Here is a 25822-nt window from a genome sequence, read left to right on the forward strand (position 1 = left end):
AGTGCAACCATATCGGCAGCATATTGGCGAGGCATTCGTCTTCATGGACGACAATTCGCGCCCCCATCGTGCACATCTTTTGAACGATTTCCTTCAGGATAACGACATCGCTCGACTAGAATGGCCAGCAAGTTCTCCAGACATGAACCATATCGATCATGCCTGGGATAGATTGAAAAAGGTTGTTTGTGAACGACGTGACCCACCAACCAATTTGAGGGATCTACGGCGAATCGCCGTTGAGCAGTGGGACAATTTGGACCAACAGTGCCTTGATGAACTTGTGGATAGTAGTGTGCTATGACGAATACAGGCATGCATCAATGCAAGAGGACGCGCTACTGGGTATTAGCGGTACCGATGTGTACAGCAATCTGTACCACAACCTCTGAAGGTCTCGCTGTACGGTGGTATAACATGTAATATGTGGTTTTTATGAGCAATAAAAACAGCGGAAATGATGTTTATGTTGATCTCTATTCCAATTTCTGTACAGGTTCCGGAAGTCTGGGAACCAAGGTGATGCAAAACTTTTTTGATATGTGTATTAAACAAGGAACTGAGGTAAAACAAGCCCTGATCAAAATTTCCACTTACCTCGTGCCGTTACAACACTGTTGCACATTTCTCAAAGCAGAACACCAAACAACAAGAAGGCAGAGGCTAAGCAGTGTCTCTATTTTTTAAATAAAATTTCCAAACAACGTTCAATCTGTTGCTTCCATATGGTGCAGTGTGGTAATGAGTAATGATAAACCTTCGTTAAACAGTGGGGCGGGGAGAGTAACTATTACTATGAAATGATATTCCAGGACAACGAATTCAGAATAAAGTATGCATTGAAAAAGAATAAAACATCGTGTGATCTTCACACATAACACTGGTCTGAACAATTCTACGCTTAACAAAGTGAACAATGATTTAAGAATGATACAATATTAACAGAGAATTTCTATAAAAACTAAGCAGCTTAATCTATTGACTAGTTAATGCATGACTCAGGAAAGAGGGATGGTCTTTCTCTGAGCTCTGAGCAATGAACAAAGGTAGTAAGTTGACATTAATTACTCTGACAAGCTAGCTGCGCAGTGCCGCAATCTCTCCTCAAACTTCTTCTCTTAAAAAAGTAACATTATTCAAAATTTATTTTCTTTCCGCCTTTCTATATATGCATTATATTCATCCTTGCTGTCGTTTATTATAAATCTTTTTTCATCTAACAGATACAATCACAAGTCAACGCAGCACTAATTGATATTTCCATCACCTGCCTAACTTCAACTAAGAATTTATCAGAGTGAGCAGGGGAGAAGACTGTGAAGCAACAAGACCAAAGATTGTTTAATAGTAACATAACTTGCCCTCTCTCACTCTGATGTGCATATCGATAACTTACAAAAATCAAAATGACATGCCCACCTTATAGATTAATTACAGTGCTCACAGAGGCGTTAAGTCGAATTTATAGAAACGCATAAATGCGATAAATGCTCTTCATAGACCGTCTAGAAACAAACATACCTAAACTTATCGAATCAGTTAATGTGGAAGAAGGTATTAGTGTCCAGAAGACTGTGATAGCAACTATGACTACGGGCTTTACAAGGAATGTTAGGAAATGTAGGAAGATGTTCTTTTATTTATTTATTTTGAGCAAGAGCGACAGAATACAAATCGCAGTTTATATGAGTAGTCGGCATGAAATATTCAATCCGAAATCATCTATTCATCGACTCAAAGACCATACTGTTACCGAAACGGAAGATGAGAGAGACAAGGCATAAATACTGATTTCGGTCTTACGAAACTGTTTCACCGCGGACGTACTTAACACATTACCCCCTGTAACGATTGTATGAATGTCGAAATGGCGTATATTGAGATTACAACCGAATACAGAATTGGAAAGCAACAACAATCGCTTAGTAGTGAAAAGCCGTCAGGATCAGATGAGATACCTACACGGAGGTCACAGGAGTCGTGGGGCGTCTCCCAGTATCGTCTCGGACCTCTTTCTGCCCGGCGTATGCAGCAACTCGACGTGGAGTGGGCCTGAGAAACAGTTAGAAGTCCCCTGCAGAAATATTGAGCGATGCGGCCTCTATAACCTTCCAAAAGTGTAGCCGGTGCGGCAGTTTGTGTATGAACTGACCTCTCGATTACGTCCCATCAGAATTATATAGCATTCACGTCGTGTTATGTGGGTGGCCAAACTATTCGCACGAACTGTCCAGAATATTCTTCAAACCAATCGCGAACAACTTTGGCCCGCTGACATGGCGCATCGTTGTTTGGGAACATGAATTTCATAAATGGCTGCGAATGGCCTCTAAATAGCCGAACGTAAATATTTCCAGTCAACCATTTGTTCAGTTGGACCAGAAGAGCCCAGACCGTCCAATGTAAACACATCCCGCATCATTACGGGGCCACAAAAAGCTTGCCCACTGCCTTGTTGACTGCGTGGGTCCATGGCTTGGTTCTGCAACCCTACCATTAGCTCTTACCAACTGAAATCGGGTCTCATATGACGACACCACGCTTTTGCAGTCGACTAGGGTCCTACCGATACGTTCACGAATCCATGAAAGGCGTTGGGAACGATGACGTGCTGTTAGCAAAGCCACTCGCGTCGTTCGTCTGCTGCCATAGACATTAGCGCCAAATTTCGGCCAACTGTCTTAAAGAATACGTTCGTCGTATGTCAAACACTAATTTTTGTCGTTATTTCACGCAGTGTCGCTTTTCTGTTAGCACTGACAACTCTGCGCAAACGCCTCTGCTCTCGGTCGTAAAACAAGACCATTGGCCAATCTGTTGTAACAGGTAATACTTAACATTTGATATTATCGGCATATTTTTGACACTGTGAATCTCGGGATACTGAATTCCCTAACGATTTCCAAAGTGGAATGTGCCATTATGAGGAGTAGCGCCGTATACCGATCTTGCCATGGAAGCGGTTAAGTGGGAGATGTGTCTCAGAGCTGGATAGTGGCAGACGGTGATGCGAGACTGGACGCACACGTAGTTTATGTATCAGCCGATAGAGGACAGTATTGGATAGGGGAACTGTGATTTTAGTTTCGATTGTGCCCACTTGAGTGCACTACAGTAATAGAATGTTTTCCATAAACTGTTCCAGTATTTTCATACAGTGTTATTATGTCTTTTTTTGTATGTAAAATGTTATAAATGTGTTTCATCAGTATGAATGATGCGTGAGTGTGGTTTAAGGTTAATATAATGATAATTGTTTAACAAGTTATGTAGTAGGATTTAGTGTGGGAACATTTCGAAGCATGGATATGGACAAAGGGGATTTTTGTGGAGTAGATTTGTAAAGTGAGTTTATGGTAAAGGGAAAGTCAATTCAAGTATAAATAACAATAGTAAATAACTTTATGCATAAGCAAAACTTCAGCATATTAGATAATTACGTCGGTAAAAAGTGCAGTCGTTAGGTTTACTGTTTTGCGCTTGGTTATGGATGAAAAGCGCGGACAGACGCGGGAGAATGTTGTTTTGGTATTGGCTGTTGAGTACACTGACCAATGGTAAAGCAATATTCTTCGCGCGCCTTTCTCAGCTGGTAGAGAAGACTTATTCTAAAGAAGAGGGGGAGCCTAGTCATGAAATAGTTTGGACGTGTGTAGAAGTAGTTCCGGTGGAAACGGTAAGTTTTCCGATCTAGTAGTGTTTCATACATCAAAAGTGTGGTAAAGTGACGACATAATTATTCCGATGGGCGTGTAGAAATTTCGGAATTTTTAAGTGAATTTTGTGACGAGAAAAGACATAAATTCCGCGTGGCGTGGACTGTGACTGCATTTGGTACGGACAGACTTAAGATTTGGCCCGCATTCTCAATCAAAAACAATCTGTATTTTTGTAGCTTATACGTTTTCGGGAAATGCAACGCAATAAACTTGCTAACGTGAGTGAAAGGGATTGTGAGTGACTGTGTGTGTTAAGACTAGAACGATCTTGGCAGTGATACTTGTTCACCTAAGTTTCAGAATATATTAATTAAGCACAAAATTTCCAACCTTTGATTTCGTGTGAAAACTTTCTCCCGAAACGTAGATTAGTAACTTAAATTGCAGCCTGGTTCACGTCGAAGTACAGTAGGTTTCAATTGGCTTCCCTACTGATGATATACTGAGACAATGTTCACAGGTAGGTCCAGGGACGTCGTAAAGGGACGGAAGGAACCGCGCCGGCGCAATTCGTCTAGCTACAACTACCATTCCGAGTTCAAAGTGTGTTAATTCCAGTCGTGAGGCCTTAGTCAAGTAGGAAACTGCTCCACGTGAATCACCTGTGTACAAATGGCAGCAACCCCACCGTTCTGCCCTCCACTTATACGCTGTGTGCGCGATGCTGTCGTCACCTGTATGTGTTAATAGCACTATTCCACGGCTTTCGTCACATCAGTGTATAAGATATAACGAAGATTATGCGAAACAACTGGCTCCCGTTGTAGTTCTACTTCATCACAGATCGCTGGAGCAACGAAGGGAACTTAGCGACTGGAAAGAAAGAGCAAGTCATTCCCATTTTCAAGAAGGGCCGTAGGACAGATGCACAAAACCATCGACGTATGTCGTTGACGTCAGGACATGTTTTATGCTCAAGCGATCTCACGTTTTTGCCGAATGAAAATCTCCTTTATAAAAATCAACGTGGATTCCGCAAACAGAGATGCTACGAAACTCAGTTCTCTTCCTCCTTGGGATCCAGAGTGCTATAGACGACGGCCCTCGGGTTGAGGTCCTCTTCCTTGATCTCAGGAAGGCGTCTGACACCGTCCGGCACGGCCGTTTAGGGTAAAAAATTGGATCATGTGGAATATCTCACTTGATCTACGACAGGATTCAAGGCTACCTTTCACATAGAGCGCAGCACGTCACTCTCACTGTCACAAAATCTACAGATGTAAATCTAATTCTCGGAGTATCCCAGGGTGTTACGACCTTTAATGATTTCAATGTATATAAATTATCTACGACGTATGTAAATGATCAATAGCACTTTCCATTTCCGTAATTTTTGCGATGTAAGTTTTAGGTGACTAATTGGTCCACTAGAAAGTGCCGCAATCTATAAGACTGTTCGCATGTGATGTGTTGTCTTTAAGAAAAGCAACATCGTCAGAAGACAGCACTAAATGGCAGAACGACCTGCAGAGGACTGATGAATGATGCAGGCTCTGGTAGTTGACTCTGAACGTAAATACGTGTAACATGTTTCGCAAACATAGAAAAAGAATGCCACTACTGTTCGGTTACACTATTGATGAGAAACTGCTGGAAACAGCCTCTGCCGTGAAATGTTTAGAATTAACTATAGAGAACGACCTTAAGTGGAACACACATAAAACAATTAGTAGAAAAAGTAGATCCCAGACTGAGATTCATAGGAAGGATCTTGAGGAAACTTTACTAATCCACTAAGTAAGTGGTACATAATGCACTCCTTCGACCGATTCTTGAGTATTATTTATCAGTATGGATACCTCATCATATAGGACTGATAGAAGAGATAGAGATGATTCAATGAAGAGCGGTGCGTTTCGTCACGAGATTGTTTAGTTAGCGGGAGAGCGGTGTTGATTTGACCAACAAACTCCTTTGGCTGGTGTGGGAAGACAGGCGTTGTGCATTACGACGGACACCCACGTCGCCAGCTAACCGACAGGACCACCCCCCCCCAACCATGTCAAAAGCTAGAGCCCTTCAGAAGAACAGTATAGATCTTACGATAACACTAAAAGGGCCACACCAGCCGCAAGTTCTATCGTGAGACTTTTTCGCATCCCTGTTACGTTGCAAACGATAAAAAGCATTGCCCCACCACGAAAAGTAACCAACAGGACCACCCCCAGCCCATGTCAAAAGATAGAGCCCTCCAGAAGAACAGTATAGATCTTACGATAACACTAAAAGGGCCACACCAGCTGCAAGTTTTAGCGTGAGACTTTTTCGCGTCTCTGTTACGTTGCAAACTTTAAAAACATTGCCCCACCACGAAAAGTATAACGTTTCTCATTGGATAGACAGAATTTTTGTAGGCAGAGCTTAAGGTTAACATTGAGACCCTGATTGGTCAGATGAAAACACAGCCAGATAGTTTTTTTTTTAAACGAACTTCGGTAAATGGTAGTAAGAAGAAGTCAGGAAAAAGAGTTGCTTCCGAGACGGCGAGCGAGCTGTATGGAGCTGTGCTGCCCGGCGCCCCCTGACGAACACCGACAAGGTAATGAACGCACGCGATGCCGCATTTTTGAGCGCATAAGGCTTCACTCAGAACTGCAGAAGTTTCATCTGTTACATCCCCTTTTTACGTAATACTAGTGTCGATCGTCAATTGAAGCTCATGGGATTCACATTTGCTACGTAAATAATAATCTGAAACGTGATGATTTTCCTGTTATATAATTATTGAGAAGCCACATCAGCCACTGTAATTTACGACAAGTTAGATAAGTAATTAAAGATAATTGAGGGTCACTGTAGACTATTTTGATAGTTTTCTCTTTTGTGAAACTTATTTTAAACCTAGATTATAGATGTGATATGGCATAGGTCATCCTTCGATCCATCCTTGGAAACCCATTCAGGGAATAGTCGTTCACATTTTTGTTGAACGCAGTTGGTTTTTATCATCCTGTACTAAAACATTTCCTTTTATCAATAGTGCAATTTATAAACAATGTTTTGTGAGTAGAATAAAATTTCCGATGGTAAACTTAACTGCTTTTTCGACGTTATTTTACCAGCTAACTAAAAATAGGAAAGCCTTGAACCCTTTCCACTAAATTTAGTTAGTATTAAGATTCTTTTACAGGGAGTGCGGTGGAGCTGATGCTGAAATCATTAAGTATTTGGTTATATCGTCACTAGTCTCACTGAACTCTTCTGAACTCTACATGTCATGTGTGGTCTGGCGTCTCCCTAACAGCAACAGGTCCCAGGTTCAAACTAGTCAATTCCCTAAAAAACACTCTCAGAGCGTCGTTGCGCGAAAGTGGTAGGAAGACACGACTTAGAACAAACAGACACCACGCAGAATGTTAGAAAATTTCCAGAGAGCACTTTCTGGGAATAGTCGGACAACATATTAGTTCCTGCCATATAGATCTCGCGTAATAACCATGACGAGAAAATTGGTGAAATTAAAACCAGTACAGAAGCTTACCGACAATCATTATTCTCACCTGCCATTCGCGAGTGGAACAGCGTAGCGAAGATCAGTGAACGGTATCACAGGAATCCTCAGCCACGCACCTTAGCTGGCTTGCGGAATGTAATGTAGGTGTAGACGTACATGGTGGTTTTCAGTGTGTACATGCAGACGTGGATAACCATTGTGTAATAGTTACCAGTAAACTTTTGCCTTTCAACTTAAAAACAAACAAAATTCTACAAATAGTATTCCGTCGTATCTCTTCATTGTTACCTGTTTTGTCGATGGATTCACTTAAGTGAAAATCCTCAGCACTAAGTCCCTAGCTAGCACCGTCGACAGAGCACCTGTTTCATTAGTTCAGGCACTTGAAGTTTATTCGGGAGGAACGGCGCTCAAACCCACGTCGGACCACCCAGAATTCGGTTTCCCATGCTTCCCTGTACAGCATCACGGGAATGCCGCGGTGAAGTGTCGAGGAGAGGGGGGTAGGGGGAGGTGGTGGTGCGTTCACTACATTGCCGCCGGCGAGCTTAGTTTCCCTCACCTTCTTCTTTGCGGCCGTAAGTCTCGTCTCTACTGATGTTTTCGTCGATTCGAATGGCAGTCATTTACGGGTACTACGAAGTACGATAAAACCAATGAAAAGGAGCACAAAATGGATCAAAATTAATGGCACAAAAATCCACTATATTCGATTAACTGATTATGTAGTGGTCTTAGCACGTTCAGAAAAGGACGCTAATTATATGTGGAAGACGCACTTAGTGTGTATGCCTAGGAGCCTCAGTCAGCATTTGGAAGAGGTTATTCCGACAGCCATTGAGGGAACAGGGTACAACCAACTGCGGACTGTGACACACACAGGAACAAACTATACCTGTCTCTGGCCTCCGAGGTAATACTTGGATCATTGCAGAGACTAGCAGTGAAGGTTGCGGATACCATCATTGGTCAGGCACCAGCTGCAGCATTATCCCCAGAATAGATTGTGTTCCTCCAACTACAAGTCGAGTGGAAGGCTTGAACCAGAGACTGCGAAAGTTCTATAACAAGCTAGTCAGCGACTTTCTAGACCTGTGCTCAAGGGTTTAGAGCTGTTACGTCCCCTTAAATGGGTTACGTGTGCACTATACATCAGTGGCAGCTACCAAGATAGCTGACTAGGTGTGGGAGGCACACAAGGTTTCTTTTTTAGATTAGGTTACTATCCATCCAAACCAGATAACGATAGCTGTAGGAAACCCTGAAGTATAGGTGTCAGATCCAAAGAGAGAAACCCAACAGGTGTGAGGATTAAAATCCTAGTGGTTAACGGCCGAGCATTTGCAACAAAGTTCCAGAGATGAAAGTACTCCTAAAAAGCAATGAATCTCTCATAACAGTGGGTACAGAAAGCTATTTAAAACCTGAAGATGACAGTAGTGACATCTTTGACAAAAATTAAAACGCATGGTGAAAGCATAGGCCAATGGGAAATGGAGGTTCGAGTCCTCCCTCGAGCATGGGTGTGTGTATTTGTGCTTAGGATAATTTAGATTGGGAATGGGTGTAAGCTTAGGGACTGATGACCTTAGCAGTTAAGTCCCATAAGATTTCACACACATGTGAACTTTTTTTTTTTTTTTTGGGGAGATGGAGGAGGTGTGTATGTCACGACAGACAAAAATTCAAATCCACCGAGATAGAAATCGAATCTGCAAGCGAGATTGTTTGGGCAAGGCTCTGTATCAAGGGATGCTATACCCCATTACAACTGGATCTTTCTATCGATCACCAGACTCACCGCCTGGTGTGAGCAAAAACTTTAGAGAAAACCTCGGTCCGTCTGTACGTAAGTGCCCCAATCGTACTGTAATAATCAGAGCAATCGTCCAACAATCTATTGGCACACTTGTAGTTTAGTTAGTGGTGGGAATGATAACACATGCTACGATACGTTACTACATCTGACCCCCCTGAGGATGACAACATCGGAACTCGTATCAGTGAATATGAGCCAGTTATAGCAACACTGAATACCGAAGTACAAAGGACAGCTAAAGCAAGTGGAATGATTTTTATGTTCAGACAAAGAAGCACTAGAGCAATATCTCAATGAGGACTTGAAACATTTAGCTCAAGACAGGCACGTGTAGATAAACTATGGCTCAAGTTCAAAAGAATAGTTGACAATGTCTTGGATATATATGTAACCAGTACAACAGTTCATGATAAGAGGGACTCTCCGTAATACAAAGTCACTGTGCTGATACCTATAAAGAAAGAGAGACTGCTGTATAAGAGATATAAAACAAAGTATATGGCTGTAGACAGGCAGAAGCTGAATGAAATGCGTCTGGTTGTGAACAGAGCAAGGTGCAAAGCCTTTAATGACTACTGTGGCAGAATATTGTTAAAACATCTTTCATAAAACCCAGAGGAATTCAGACTGTATGTAATAGTTGTTACTGGCACCAAAGCCGGCCGCGGTGGTCTAGAGGTTCTAGGCGCCCAGTCCGGAGCCGCGCGACTGCTACGGTCGCAGGTTCGAATCCTGCCTCGGGCATGGATGTGTGTGATGTCCTTAGGTTAGTTAGGTTTAAGTAGTCCTAAGTTCTAGGGGACTGATGACCACAGATGTTAAGTCCCATAGTGCTCAGAGCCATTTGAACCATTTTTTGAACTGGCACCAAAGTTAATTTCCACTGATGATCTGAAATTGAGAGTAACAAAGTGAAATAATCAATGCTTAATATTGTTTTCAAATGCTTGTTTACAAAGGAGACCCCATGAGTATTGCCCAAATGTAATTATTGTACCACTGAAAATATGAGTGAAGTACATATAAGTGTCAGTGCCATTGAGACACAGCTGAAATCTAGGGAAATCTAGGGAAATGAAAGGAGATTGCTTACAAATCACTCGTGCTACCCATCATAGAATACTGCTCAAGTGTATGGGACCCGTACAAAATAGGAGTACCAGAAAACGTTGAAAGTATGCGGATAAGGACAGCGCAATCGGTCACAGGTCTGCATGACCCGCGGGGTAGTGTCACAGAGGTGTTACAGGAACTGAACTGGAAGATACTTGAAGACACACGTAAAATATACCGAGAAAGCCTGCTTACCACATTTCAAGAAACGGCTTTAAATGATGACACCTGGAATATATCACAACCCCCTGCGAGTCGCTCCCATATGGATCGGAGGGCAAGATTAGTTTAATTACGGCATGCACAGAGATATTTAAACGGTAATTCTTCACGAGCTCAAAACGTGAATGGAACAATGGGACATACCCACTGTCATGCACTTCGCAGTGGTTTGCAGTGTATAGATGTAGGAAAAGAGGTATTTATTAACATCAGATATAAATTTAAGTGTCAGTAAGTCTTTTATGAAGGGAAGGAAACTGTGTGGAGTGCAACCTTGTATGGAAGTGAAACGTGGATAGTAATCAGTTCAGACAAGAAGACAATAGAAAGTTTTCAGATATAATGCTAAGGAATAACGCTGAAGATTAGATGGGTAGATGTAATAACTAGTGGAGAGGTACTGAATTGAATTGGGGTGGGGGGAGAGGGCGAAATTTACGGCATAATTTAACTTAAAGAAGGGATTCGTTGGTACGATACATCCTGATGCATCAAAGGAAGGGACGCCAGTGTGTACTCCGTGTGCATTCCGGGGAGAGTCATTCCGGATGTGGAAAGGATGCTTCCGGATGCCATGAAGAGCACAGGGAGCAGCCAACTGCAGGTGGTGGCTCATGTCGGTACCAATGACGTGTGTCGCTTTGGATCGGAGCAGATTCTGTCTGGTTTCGGGCGGCTATCGGAAATGGTGAAGACTGCCAGTCTTGCTTCCGAGATTAACCGTCTGTGGTCCTCTGGTGCAGAGCCGAGTGGACGGTCTGAGTAAGAGGCTCAGGCGGTTCTGTGACCGTGTAGGCTGCAGATTCCTTGACTTGCGCCATCGGGTGGTGGGTTTCCGGGTTCCGCTTAATAGATCAGGAGTGCACTACACACATGAGGCGGCTACACGGGTAGCGGGGGCTGTGTGGAAGGGACTGGGCTGTTTCTTAGGTTGGAGGGTCTCAGGGAACCACAGAAGTGACGTCCGTCTAAAAGTGGGCAGGTAAAACAAAGTAAGGTATTTGTAGAAACGATCGGTATTGTAGTTGTAAATTGTCGTAGCTGTGTTGGGAAAGAACCAGAGCTCCAAGCCCTAATAGTAATCACTGAAGCTCAAATAGTTGTAGATACAGAGATCTGGCTAAAGCCAGAAATAAGTTCCGCCGAAATTTTTTCATACGATCTAACGGTGTTCAGAAAGGATAGATTAAATACAACTAGTGGTGGAGTATTTATTGCTGTCAGAGATAGGTTTGTCTTGTAGCGAAATTGTAGTAGATAGCTCGTGTGAAATAATATGGGTAGAAGTTATACCTGACAATCGGACTAAACTATTAATTCGACCGTTTTACCGATCGCCCGACTCAAAAGATATAGTTGCTGAACAGTTCAAAGAAAACTCGATATGCTGGAAAAATTATACGTTTAAAGCCAGCGGCAGACATAAAACGTCATCAGAAATTGTACTGAATGCTTTCTCAGAAAATTATTTTGAACAATTACTTCATGAGCCCACTCGAAGCGTAAATTTTTGCGAAAGCACACTTACCCTTTTAGCAACAAATAATCATGGACAAATAGTGAGTACTGTGACGAATATAGGGATTAGTGACCGCAAGGCAGTTGCTGCTAGGCTGAATACCGTAACACCTACAATCATCAAAAAGAAACGCAAAGTATATCAATTTAAAAAAGCTGATATAAATGCTCTTAACGCCTTTTTAAGAGACAGTCTTTACTCCTTCCGATCTTATCATAGAAGTGTAGAAAAATTGTGAAATGCTTTCAAAGAGATAGTATCGACAGCAATAGAGTGATATATACTACATAAATTGTGATGGTACTGATCCCCATGGTACACAAAAAGTGTCAGATCGTTGTTGCAGAGACAATGGAAAACGCACGCCAAATTTAAAAGAACGCAAAATCCACAAGATTGGCAAAGTTTTACAGAAGTTTGAAATATGGCACGTACTTCAATGCGAGATGCTTTTAATAATTTACACAATGAAATTCTGTCTCGAAATCTGGCAGAAAAAGCAAAGAGATTCTGCTCATACATAACGCACATCAGTGGCAAGACGCAATCAATACCTTCACTGCCCCCCCTGCAGGTTCGGGGGTGAGAATAGGCCCGCGGTATTCCTGCCTGTCGTAAGAGGCGACTAAAACGAGTCTCAAAAGTTTCGGCCTTATGTGATGGTACTCTCTCGGGTTTTACCTCCATCTTTCGAAATTCTTCCGAAGAGCGAGCCAATTGGGGAAGGGCGCCTTATATGGTGCATTGTATCCGTCTGCACTGAGAACTTTAGCTGGCTTTCTCGTCGTCGGAATGCTGTCCCGCTCGTTTTCCATCTCTTGGGCGAAGATACGTTCCTGGGTGCGATTACCACTATGCACTGTGCAGTGTTGCTTTTTGCAGAGACGACGACCTTGGACACCTTTACACCTAATATTCAGCACGGTAGCCAGTCTGTTGCGGTGGGGCCTCCATATTCCCTGTTGGTTGTAGCCCCCTGACACAGAGATCGCTGTACTGATGCCTGTGCCGTTAACTCCCTACGTATGCCAAGGTGCCTATGTCCCTGTGGCATCAGGCCTCCCAGCAATGGCCATCCTGCCAGGTAGCCCTTGCTGAGGCTGGGTGGCGCCTGTTGGGAGGGCCCTTGGTCGGAGTGGGTGGCATCAGGGCGGATGACACGCAGTGAAGCGTGGTAAATCATCTCTCACTGGTGGCCAGCCACCAGCAGTCTCTAAGCGTTCTCGGGCTCAATTTAACACTCAGAAATATGATCCCAAAACGTTCCCCTCCCTGGCCACACCGTGAGAGGAGTGTAAGTCTCAGTATGGCAGTGACAGTTATTCGCCCCGATTCCTAGTTTGTATGAGAGCTGATGGGGAGTCTTTCATGTCCACAAAGCCTGAGTTCTTCGTAGAGCATTTAGAGGATAAGTTTGAGGAGGTGGAGGGCTTGTCCAAAATGTGCTCTGGGTCAGTATTGATAAAAATGGCATCCTCTGCCCAGTCACGAAGGTTACTTGCTTGTGACAAGTTGGGGGATGTTTCCGTTATGATCACATCCCATCAGTGTTTAAATGTGGCCCAGGGTATTATTTTCCATAGGGACCTTCTTTTACAGTCTGATAACGAGGTGCACGCCAATTTAGAGAGTCGAGGTGTTCATTTCGTCCAGCGCGTTCATCGGGGTCCGAAGGATAATCAGATTGCTACCAATGCCTTCATCTTGGCCTTTGAGGGTGATACATTACCGGAGAAGGTCAAGGTGATGGTGTGCCGCTGTGATGTCAAGCCCTATATCCCTCCCCCGATGCAGTGTTTTAAGTGTTGGAAGTTTGGCCATATGTCTTCCCACTGTACTTCCAGCCTCACATGTCGATATTGCGGACATCCATCACATCCCAGTACTTCATGTGCCCCGCCTCCCATCTGTGTCAACTGTGTAGAGCATCATTCACCTTGCTCGCCAGACTGCAGTATCTTGTAGAAAGCGAAAAAACATGGAATATAAGAACCTGGACTGACTGACCTATACTGAGGCTAAGAGGAAATATGACCACCTTCATCATGTGAGAATGACATCTTCATATGCTGCCGCTACAACTTTGCTAGCCCCATCAGTTCAGCCAGATCACTGAGCCATACAACTCCACATGCTCCCTTGCTCGCCAGACTGCAGTGTCTTGTAGAAAGCGAAAAAACATGGAATATAAGAACCTGGACTGACTGACCTATACTGAGGCTAAGAGGAAATATGACCACCTTCATCATGTGAGAATGACATCTTCATATGCTGCCGCTACAACTTTGCTAGCCCCATCAGTTCCGCCAGATCACTGAGCCATACAACTCCACATGCTCCCTTGCCCATGGGGGGTACTACCCACCCTGTTCCTCCTGCGCCACCTACTTCAGGAGCAACACCTCCCCCCCCCACCCATCAGTGATGACTGTCCCCGCTTCTAAGCTGGAGAAGCGTCCAACTTCTTTGACTCCTCTCGCTCGCAAGGGGTCCCTTGGGTCCCTCCCTTCCCAGGTTTCCACAAGCAGGAAGAATGACACCCAATATTCGCGTAAGTGCCCACAATCAGCTGGTAGTCGGGCTTCGCGAATTGGTAAAGCCCTCCCAGCCAGTGAAACCCAAGGAGCAGCGTGAGAAATCCAAGAAGAAGACCTCTAAGACCAAGGAACTGGCGGTGGCACCCAGCCGACCACAACCTTCAAGCTCTGCGTCTGAGGATGAGGTGGAGATTCTGGCGTCCACTGAGGACTTGGATCTCGCCAGTCCCTCAAACACAATGGACAGAACTTGCACAGGTACTCAGTCAGTGGCAGCAGGTGACCAGGAGGCATAATCTGCCTCCCCGGTCACTTCACGACTTTCTCGGCCATGGGCAATGTCATCCTCCAGTGGAACTGCAGCGGTTTTTTCCACCATCTTGCTGAGCTCCAACAACTTCTCAGCCTTCACCCTTTCCTCTGCATTGCTCTTCAAGAAACTTGTTCTGGCGATGCAAACTCCCACACTCCATGGCTATCGGGGTTATTATAGGAACCAGACAGCTTACAAAAGGGTCTCTGGTGGCGTCTGCATCCATGTCCTTCTCTCCCTTGAAAGCGAGTCTGTCCCTCTCCAAACACCTTTAGAAGCTGTCGCTGTTTGGGTGTGGACGCCTCAGCCTGTTACTGTCTGCAGTCTGTACCTTCCACCGGATGGTGATGTCCCACAGCATGTCCTGGCTGCGCTGATAGCCCAATTGCCGCCACCTTTTCTGTTACTGGGCGACTTCAATGCCCATAACCCTCTGTGGGGTGGATCAGGGGCAACAGGCCGAGGCAGCGCCGTTGAGTACGTATTGGCCCAGCTCCCTTTTAAATGATGGTGCCTTCACACATTTCAGTGTGGCACATGGCATGTACTCAGCCATCGACCTTTCGATCTGCAGCCCTAGCCTCTCACATTCTGTCCAATGGAGTGTGCACGACGACTTGTGCAGTAGTGACCACTTTCAGATCTTTCTGTCACTGCCACAGCGTCACTCTTATGGGCGCCCCTGCGGATGGGCTGTGAATAAGGCTGACTGGGACTTGTTCTCCTCCATTGCCACTATTGCGCCTCTTTCCAATGACGCCATTGATGTGGTGATTCACTCAGTCACCAACGGCATCGTTAGTGCCACAGAATCTGCCATTCCCTGTTATTCTGGGTCCGCTTTGAGGACTGTGCCTTGGTGGTCGCCTGAGATCGCTGAGGTGATTAAATATCGCAGGCGGGCGCTCCAGTGTCACAAGCAGCACCCTCATTAGAACACCTCGTCGCCTTTAAACGGCTCTGTGCGCGGGCCCGCCACATCACTTGCCAACACAAGCAGGATTGCTGGGAAAGGTTGGCCTCCATACCTCTCCATCGCATGTTTGGACCAAGATTATGCGACTCTATGGCTATCGGACCCCTGTCAGCGTTCCTGCACTTTTACTGAATGGAGCAGTCTGTACTAAATCCGACACCATTGCAAACTGCTTAGCAGAGCATTTGGCTCAGAGTTCTGCTTCTGCGAATTACCCGCTGGCCTTCCGCTCCCTGAAACAGCGGTTGAGTCTCAGAACCTCCTGGCTCCGTCCCAGGGTGGTTTTCGCCAAGAACGCTCAACCATCGACAACCTGGTGTACCTGGAGTCTGTCATTCGGTCAGCCTTCTCCCAGTGACAACACCTCATCGCCGTCTTTTCAGATCTCACGAAGGCCTAGGATACGACTTTGCGACACCACATCACTACTCTGTATGAGTGGTGTCTTCGGGGACCACTCCCGATTTTTATACAGAACTTTTTATCCTACCACTCTTTCCAAGTTCGCGTTGGTGCTTTCCCTAGCGCTCCCCGTACACAAGACAATGGGGCTCCACAAGGCTCAGTCCTGAGCGTCCCACTCTTTCTAATTGCCATCAATGGTCTTGCGCTCTCAGTAGGATCGTGAGTCTCTCCCCTCCTCTATGCTGATGATTTTTGTATTTCTTTCTGACCCTTTCCTACTGTTGTAGGTGAACACCATCTGCAGGGAGCTAAACAGAAGGCGCGGTCATGGGCCCTCAACAATGGCTTCCGGTTTTCGGCCGCCAAAGCTTGTGTGATGCACTTCTGTCGCCGCTGTACCACTCATCCCCATCCTCAACTTTACCTCGATGACCAACTACTAAAAATAGTGGAGACTTACTGCATCCTGCAACTGGTCATCAATGCATGCTTAATTTGGATTTCCCATATTCATCAGCTTAAAGACAAGTGCTGGCGGCATCTCAATCTCCTTTGGTGCTTGAGCCTCACCGACTAGGGTGCTGATCATCGCACACTACTGTGGCTGTACCAAGTGGTTGTGCAGTCACGTGTTGATTATGGAAGCGTGGTGTATGGTTCAGCCGCCACTTCTGTACTGCGTCTACTAGACGCTGTCCACCACTGTGGAGTTTGCCTCTCTATGGGAGCCTTTCGATCTAGCCCTGTGAACTGCCTCCTTGTAGAAGCAGGCATTCCTCCATTGCTGCTCTGGCGGCAAGTATTGCTCGCAAACTATGCCGCACATGTCCATAGTTCACCTCGCCACACAAATTACCGCCTTCTTTTCCCCATCTTCCGCAACGGCGGCCCAGAATTGGAAATCCCTTACTGTCCATGTCCAGTCAATCCTTCATGATCTTGACGCTTCCCCCCTACGGTTTTTCCTGCAGACTTGTTTCCATACCCCTCCATGGTGAATACCTCGCCCGCATCTTTGGCTGGACCTATTGCTTGGCCCCAAATGCTCAGTCCCACCTGAAGTCCTCCACTGGAACTTCCTCTCTGTTCTTGGCGAGTATGGGGGCTCAGACAACATCTACACTGATGCTCCCTGGTTGACAGTCGTGGGGGCTTTGCTTACGTTCACATTGACCATACAGAAAAAAGCTCCATGCTGGTTGGCTGAAGTGTATTCACTGCAGAGCTGGTTGCCATCCATCCCGCTCTTGACCATATCCGCTCCTGCTCTGTTGAGTCCTTGTAGTGTGATTCATTTGTCATTTGTAGTGACTCCTTAAGCAGCCTACAAGCCCTCGACCATTGCTTTCCTAGGCATCCCTTGGTATTGTTAATCCAAGAGTCTCTTTATGCCCTCTACAGGAGTGGATGCTCAGTGACCTTCAATTGGACCCAAAGCCATGTTGGGATACCGGGCAATGAACATGTTGACTGCCTGGCCAAACAGGCCACAAGTAAACCATCTCTGGACATTGGCCTCCCGGAGTTTGATTTGCGAGCAGTCTTACGCCACAAAGTTTTCGAAATTTGGGACACTGAATGGCGCAGCCTGACCACACCAAACAAACTCCCACCTATCAAGGAGACGACAAATGTGTGATGGTCATCCATGAGAGCCACTCACAGGGATTCAGTTATCTTTTGTTGGCTCCTCATTGGCCACACCTGCTTGACACACTGCCATTTACTGCATGTGGTGACCCGCATATATGTCGCTGCGGGTCGGCTATGACGGTGGTCCACATTTTGTTGGCCTGTTCCCTTTTAACTGTGCTCAGGCAGACGTTTGCGCTGCGTGATACTCTCCCTGCCCGTTTAACAGACGACACTGCCATGGCAGGCTTAGTTTTGCGTTTTATTCGGGCAGGGGGATTTTATCACTCAATCTAAGTGTTTGTCGTTGTTCGTGTTGAGACTGGTCTTTGGCCTACGATTTTAGACTGGATCTTTTAGGGTGTTTCTGGGTGGTTGGCTTTTCCTTTTTTGTCTCTATGGTCGGCCAACCACTGTCACACTCTGTGTGATTTTAATTCCTTTAGTCTGGTCTCTGTCTGAGTCGTTCTTGTCCTGTGTCGTCTCTTGTCGTCTCCATTGTTCATTTTTATTCTGTGTGCGTGTTTGAAGTTTTTGGAAAAAAGGACCAATGGCTGAAGTAGTCTGGTCCCTTCAGTCCCACAAACCTACCAACCAACCTTCACTGCGCGATATCAACGGTAAAGTCACTGATGACAGTGCAACTAACGTAGAGTTATTAAACACGGTTTCCGAAACTCCTTCACCAAAGAAGATGAAGTAAATATTCCTGAATTCCAATCAAGAACAACTGACAAGATGAGAAACATAGAAGTAGATATCCTCGGAGTAACAAAGCAGCTTAAATCACTGAATAAATGCAAGGCCTCCGTTCCAGATAGTATACCAGTCAGGTTCCTCTCAGAGTATTCTGATAAAATAGCTCCGTATTTAGCAATTATATACTAACACTCGCCCACAGAAAGATCCGTACCTCAAGACTGGAAAATTGCTCAAGTCACACCAATACCCAAAAATGGAAGTAGGAGTAATACGCTGAATTACAGGCCTATATACATAACGTCGATTTGCAGTAGGGTTTTCGAACATATACTGTATTCGAACATTATGAAGTACCTCGAAGAAAACGATTTATTGACATATAGTCAGCACGGATTCAGAAAATATTGTTCTTGTGAAACACAACTAGCTCTTTATACTCATGAAGTAATAAGTGCTATCAACAGGGGATGTCAAATTGATTCCATATTTTTAGATTTCCGGAAGGCATTCGACACCTTTCCGCACAAGCGTCTTCTAACCAATTTGCGTGCCTACGGAGTATAGCCTCAGTTGTGCCACTGGATTCGTGATTTCCTGTCAGAAAGGTCACAGTTTGTAGTAATACACGGAAAGTCATCGAGTAAAACATAAGTAATATCCGGCGTACCCCAAGGAAGTGTTTTAGCCCCTCTTTTGTTCTCGATCTATATTAACAACATAGGAGACAATATGAGTAACCGTCTTAGATTGTTTGCAGATGATGCTGCCATTTACCGTCTTGTAAAGTCATCAGATAACAAAAACATCTTGCAAAATGATTTAGATAAAATGTCTGTGTTGTAAAAAGTGGCAATTGACCCTGAATAAAGAAAAGTGTGAAATTATTCACGTGAGTACTAAAAGAAGTCAGCTACATTTTGATTACGCGATAAGTCACACAAATCTGAGGGCTGTAAATTCAACTAAATACTTGGGGATTACAATTACAAATAACCTAAACTGGAACGATCACATGGATAATACTGTGGGTAGAGCAAACCAAAGACTGCGCATCATTGGTAGAACACTTAGAAGGTTCAACAGGTCTACTAAAGAGACTGCTTACACAACGCATGTCCACCCTATTCTGGAGTATTGCTGTGCGGTGTGGGATCCACATCAGATGGGACTGACGGATGGCGTCGAAAAAGTATAAAGAAGGGCAGCTCGTTTTGTATTATCGCGAAATAGGGGCGATAGTGTTCCAGACATGATACGTGAATTGGAGTGGCAATCATTAAAACAAAGGCGTTTTTCGTTGCAACGGATCTTCTCATGAAATTTCAATCAACAGTTTCCTCCTCCAATCGCGAAAACATTCTGTTCACACCCACCTACATAGGGAGAAATGATCATCACGATAAAATAAGAGAAATCCGGGCACGCACAGAAAAATTTAAGTGCCCTTTTTTCCCGCGTGCCGTTCATTGAACACTCTGCCAGGCGCTTTATTGTGAATAGCAGAGTAATCACATAGATGTATGAACCATGAATTTGTTTTCAAAGAATACTCTCAAGATTTTATTTTATTTACTGGCGATTCATCAAGAACATTAAAACATTTAATCACACTAAGTGTGTGCAGAAGTAGAGTAACTTATGAAATCCCAACCAAATTCCTTTTAAAAAATGGGAATTTTATTCACTTTAATAGCGCCTAAAAGCATTTTTTTTTAAAGAAACAGATTTAAAATAATAATCAGAAAGCACAATCTAATTATCAAAGTTACAATTTATTCAGACGCAGAAAGAAACAAGTTTTGAATGTACGAGCTTTTGGGCAGAGAACCTTGCCGCTCCCTTTGGACACGGCCGTAGTTACGACCGCTCACAACAGCCTCTGAAAGACTACACTGGTGCAAATCTGCAACACACCAGATAGCTTTAAACTAAGAATTTTAACAATTTAAACAAGCACACAAACTATGCAACCCCCCCGTAGGAGGGATAGAAATGGTACAAAACACTAACAACTAAAATATTAAGTTTGCCACAGAAGATGCAACTTGATTTTAACTTCTAAGTAAAGTCTTACGGTGAAAGGGTGGCAACTTTATATACCAAAATTATCATTTAAATGAAAGCCCATGAAATGCAATCTTATATAAAATTCTACACAGTTGGCCAAACAAGTTAAGATGTTCTACAGTACACAGATACCGCCTCTCGAGATCATAGGTAAGATCAAAACATATTTCAGAATTAGGCCGTTAACTCCAAGCAATAAATTCGTTAACACACCGAATCCGAGAAACATGACAGAGGCAGCTACTAACGTACGGCAGTTTGATAGGGAGATTAAAGAACAACCAGAACTGCAGGTTTCTCTAACCAGCCCCTACTCCACATAGGAAAAACGGACCACCGAATTCATAAATAACCACCTTCCTACAGGTGGGCAAACGGAGAAGAACGGTAGGACGACCGCAAAACAAAGCGGCTGGTGACCTCGCCAAGCAAAACAAGTAGAATTTAACAAGTATATGAAACAACATACCACCTGTGGTGTCACCGCCAGACACCACACTTGCTAGGTGGTAGCCTTTAAATCGGCCGCGGTCCGTTAGTATACGTCGGACCCGCGTGTCGCCACTATGAGTGATTGCAGACCGAGCGCCACCACACAGCAGGTCTAGAGAGACTTCCTAGCACTCGCCCCAGTTGTACAGCCGACTTTGCTAGCGATGGTTCACTGACAAATTACCCTCTCATTTGCCGAGACGATAGTTACCATAGCCTTCAGCTACGTCATTTGCTACGACCTAGCAAGGAGCCATTATCATTTGCTATTTATCTTGTGATGAATGTACTGTCAGACCGATGTTCACCAATTATGGATTAAAGTTAAGTATTCCAGAAGCTACGTACCTTTTTTGCTACTCTCAATTCCTTGTCATTTTCAAGACCTCTCGCCAGCCTGCGTGAGCTTAAACGCGTGCCTTTCGGCTTCCTGTCATAGTGGATTGGCTGTCTTGCCAGTCCACAACACCACCAATCACTTAACTTCTAATAAAGTGCGATTTCTGGCGGAGACCTGGCGCAGCACCCCGAAATCGCTCTCCTGAACCGTTCGCTACCAGCCGCTTCAACGGACGCAGGAAGGCACGCCGATCTCCCGTCTCACGGCGTCGCAGCTCGCACCGGCCAAACAGATGTTGTGGGTTGACTCCTGTTGCTCTCGTGTCGACCGCGAAGTCACTACTCCTCGCTATACGTCGCGGCCCACTGGACTGACGTGGCGACCTCACACGCGCCGACGCTCAAGACGGACAAGTCATCTTGTGTCTCAGTGCGCGACCGACCAACCGATCGATCCAACCGCCAATGACCATTGCCTGAGCAAACTCGAGCAGACTGGTGGCCTATCGCGCAGACTCAGATGCAGGAACTAAGCCCCGACAGAGCAACCACTCGCTGAGTTCTCTTACTGGCGGAGTGTAAAGACTCTCATTTTGCCGGCTTTAAAGGTTGATCAGAACGACAGACATACTAGCACTCCGAACGACAGACAGACACAAACGCGGACGAGAGAGACTGGCAAGCTGGGAACGAGAGACTGACCCAGACTGACCGACTGCCGAGCTCATAGCGCCCCTTAAATGCACGTGAACAGGCAACCTTTTCCTTTTCTCGCCACAGGGAGTCACCAAAGCTGCAATTGCCACAGTGGCGACACCGCCAGAAACGGAGGGTGACTGCTGCACACTACGCGGTGCGGCGCGCTCTTCAAATCAGCAATTTTTACCACGGCTCATGAAAGAATGTGTTTGGAATTGTTAGGTGCTCATTCGCTGTCTTACACACCTGGAAGAATAAACCTCTCACTTCTTACCAGTGTGCTAAGGCATCAGTCCACAGGAATAGGTGACTGTTCCATAATTTATCTTTCGTTTACCATGTGCTAATGTCTTACGATGATTCCAAAACTCAATCAATATCTGATTCACTACTGCTGTCGCCAGCGATAGCAGCGATATTAACTGCTGATAAACCGCTTACTGTGGAAATTTACCGTAGCACATCTCTGGAATTATGAATATATGTTTTTTTTAATCCTCGGTCGTGCAAGGACGATATTGTAGCCAAATGTGTGTATTACGTTTGTCCAACACTTCGTTCCCTCTGATTGTTTAGCCCATTTTTTACTGCTCTAGTACGCTGTTGTCAGCACAGTCATCAGTCATGTGGCCAAACTTCTGTGTGAATAACAACAACGCAATAAATCGCTACTATGATAATTCGATACGTTGCCTGCTATACGGTACTGACTTCAATTGGCGTTGGGGGTTGGTTGGGTTGTTTGGGGGAAGAGACCAAACTGCAAGGTCATCGGTCTCATTGGTTTAGGGAAGGATGGGGAAGGAAATCGGCCGTGCCCTTTCAAAGGAACCATCCCGGGGTTTGCCTGGAGCGATTTAGGGAAATCACGGGAAACTTAAATCAGAATGGCCGGACGCGGGATTGAATTGTCGTCCTCCCGAATGCGAGTCCAGTGTGCTAACCACTGTTCCACCTTGCTCTGTGCTGACTTCAGTAAAAGTGCCAAGTAAAAAAGTGTAGGTGTTAAAGTGAAAGTACGCTGTACCAAAGAGTACTGATACTTTATTCCCTGTCCCTGCTGCCGTCGTTCCTTCCTATGGAGCTGTTCCCGTGATGGAAGAACCTCTTCTCGCAGAAATTCAGAAATTAGGAAACAACCCTCGAATGGACAATGAGAATTTATAAAAATCGAGGAGGCGTACATCACCACCCTAATAGGTTTATTGTATTGTATTGTATTTAACTGGGGACCTAGAAACGACGGAGAGGATTCGTCTCCACCACAGCCCTCAGTGGTTCACAACCCCACAACAGGCCACAGCAGTCCACTCACCCCACCGCCGCCCCACACCGAATCCAGGGTTATTGGGCGGTTCGACCCCAGTGGACCCCCCCCCCCCTCCCCCTGGGAACGTTTCACACGAACGTCTCAGACGAGTATAGCCCCAATGTTCGCATAGTAGAACAATTATGGTGTATGCGTACGTGTAGAAAGTGTTTGCTCAGAAATTGCCGACATAGTGTAACTGAGGCGGAATAAGGGAAACCAGTCGGCCGGCATACCTGACCTGGACACTAATCCGCCGGGCGGATTCATGCCGGGAACCAGCACGCCTTCCCGCCCGAGGCAGGATTCGAACCTGCGACCGTATCGGTCGCGCGGTTTCAGACTGTAGCGCCTAGAACCGCTCGGCCACTCCGGCCGGCTTCCGCCAGGAAGGCAATGCTTTAGACCGCACGGCTAATTGGGTGGGCACCCTAATGGTTAAGGCCCTGCTTATGTAAAGCAGGATATCTAGATTCAATTCACGGACTGGTTAGAAGTTTAGATATAAACGCTGATATAATTTCTTCAAACATGTGGAATCCCCATTCCATGTACCTCGAATGAAACTGGTGCTGGACGTGAGAATTCAGTGAGTAGCTATGAAGAAACGAAAGAAAAACAACTGAAAGAGCCTCACTTACCAGGTAGCGAGGAACAGCGACTGGGAAACTACAGTTGTAAGTGGCGCTACTCTGCAGCAGTAGTTGAAAGTGCGCCGTCCCTTTCTAGGTTGTTTGGCGGGAGCACACGACACGTGGGTGAATGTCACACAAGTGAGTGGGGCGTACGCTAATCAGGGACTGGTAGAGGCGTTCCTCTGTGTACGTGACACCTAAAAGCAACTCTGAATACACGCGGAACGAACATTGGAACGGGTCATCAATACCTGGCACCTTAAAATCGTAGCGCCCTTCTTTACTATCAGTTTGGCAAACGATGGAGGGGTATCTTGTATCTCTGATGCACAACCTTTCATTGTCGTAAAGGAAATGACATTTCATTGAACGATCCTCATGAGGACACTGTACTCTCATTTGGACATATTCGTCTGGTAACTGTGAATTGGTAGTGCCGTACGTTTCAGTCTCACTACACAAGATACGTTGATGATATTCTAGTCATTTATAACGGACCCGCCGATAGAATTGATCATATATTTAAACTTTTTAACAACCTCCGTGAACAAATTTCTTTCACTATTGAACTCGAAAACGAAAACCGCCAATTACATTATTTAGACTTGACGCTTACAATAGAAGACAATAACATCATCAATATTTTTCGAAAAGAAACGTATACCGACCAAATCGTGCCTGCTTCCTCTTTCCATCCACAGTCTCAAAAATGGCCTTTTTTCACTCTGCCGTCCACCGAGCCACCTCTATACCACTTTCAACAGAAAAGTTTAATGAGGAGATTAATTTACTTAAAACCATAGCAGTCAATAATGAATATACGCCTAACATAGTGGACGATATCCTAAAAAAGAAAACTGCAAGAACTACCACGCTCAACACCTCATGCGCTGAAATTAACCCAAAAGAACGTTTTCCTATTCCTTTCATACGACCCATTTCCCATCAGGTTCAGCGCATGCTTCGCAACAAATACAACTGCAATGTTGCCTTCTCTACTAATAATAACCTAAAGAGAAACTTCATTCATAATTTGAAATCCATGGCTCCCCTACAGAAAGCTCTGGCGTTTATAAGATCATCTGCGATACCTGCTCCGCCTATTATATAGGGAAAACTGGACGTGCTTTTGTCATCAGATATCATCTTTTGAGAAAGAACGGCACCAGTCCCCTAGATTCATCCTTTGCCGATCATCTCTTAACTACTGGACACGTGCCTAAAGCCATAGGCGATAACAATATTCTGCATACCGAAAAGAAGAGGCGTAGGTTAGATGTTTTAGAGGAATTGGAGATTTTCAATCATCTCTCTCGTCATGATGGCTTCATTCTCAACGAACAGCTGCAGCTGCGAAATAAAAACTTTTTCGGCTGTATAAAGCCATTGCTTGATCTTTGATTCAAATTTACTCATGCATGTTGTTTTCCTGTTACATCTTTGCTGTTTTCTTGTTTGTCATAACTAACTTTTTTTTACGTTACACAATGTATCCCTGTTTAAAGCAGATAAATATGTAACTTCATCCTATTATTATTAGTGATTACGTTATGCCTCAATCAGCTGCAACACCATTTCATGTGTCTAATTTTGAATGTACAGTGGCCTAGTGGTTTCTGTGGCTACCAGATGGCGCTCGTAGCAACACCATGTTTATTTGCCCACACTTTCTAACGTGGGCACCTCAGTCTTGTTGCAACCCTTGTTCACTAAAGTACAAGCAGCCCTTAGCGGCTCGCCATCTTACTTGCAACTATTCATGACGTCACCTTTCCGGCTTGGATCTTTTTTAACATGTGACTTGTAAGTACTGCATGTTTTTCCAGTCAGTAGAAACTTTAATTTTTTAATGTATTGTATACCTAATATG

This window comes from Schistocerca piceifrons, chromosome 8, assembly GCF_021461385.2.
Source record: "Schistocerca piceifrons isolate TAMUIC-IGC-003096 chromosome 8, iqSchPice1.1, whole genome shotgun sequence".
NCBI lineage: Eukaryota > Metazoa > Arthropoda > Insecta > Orthoptera > Acrididae > Schistocerca > Schistocerca piceifrons.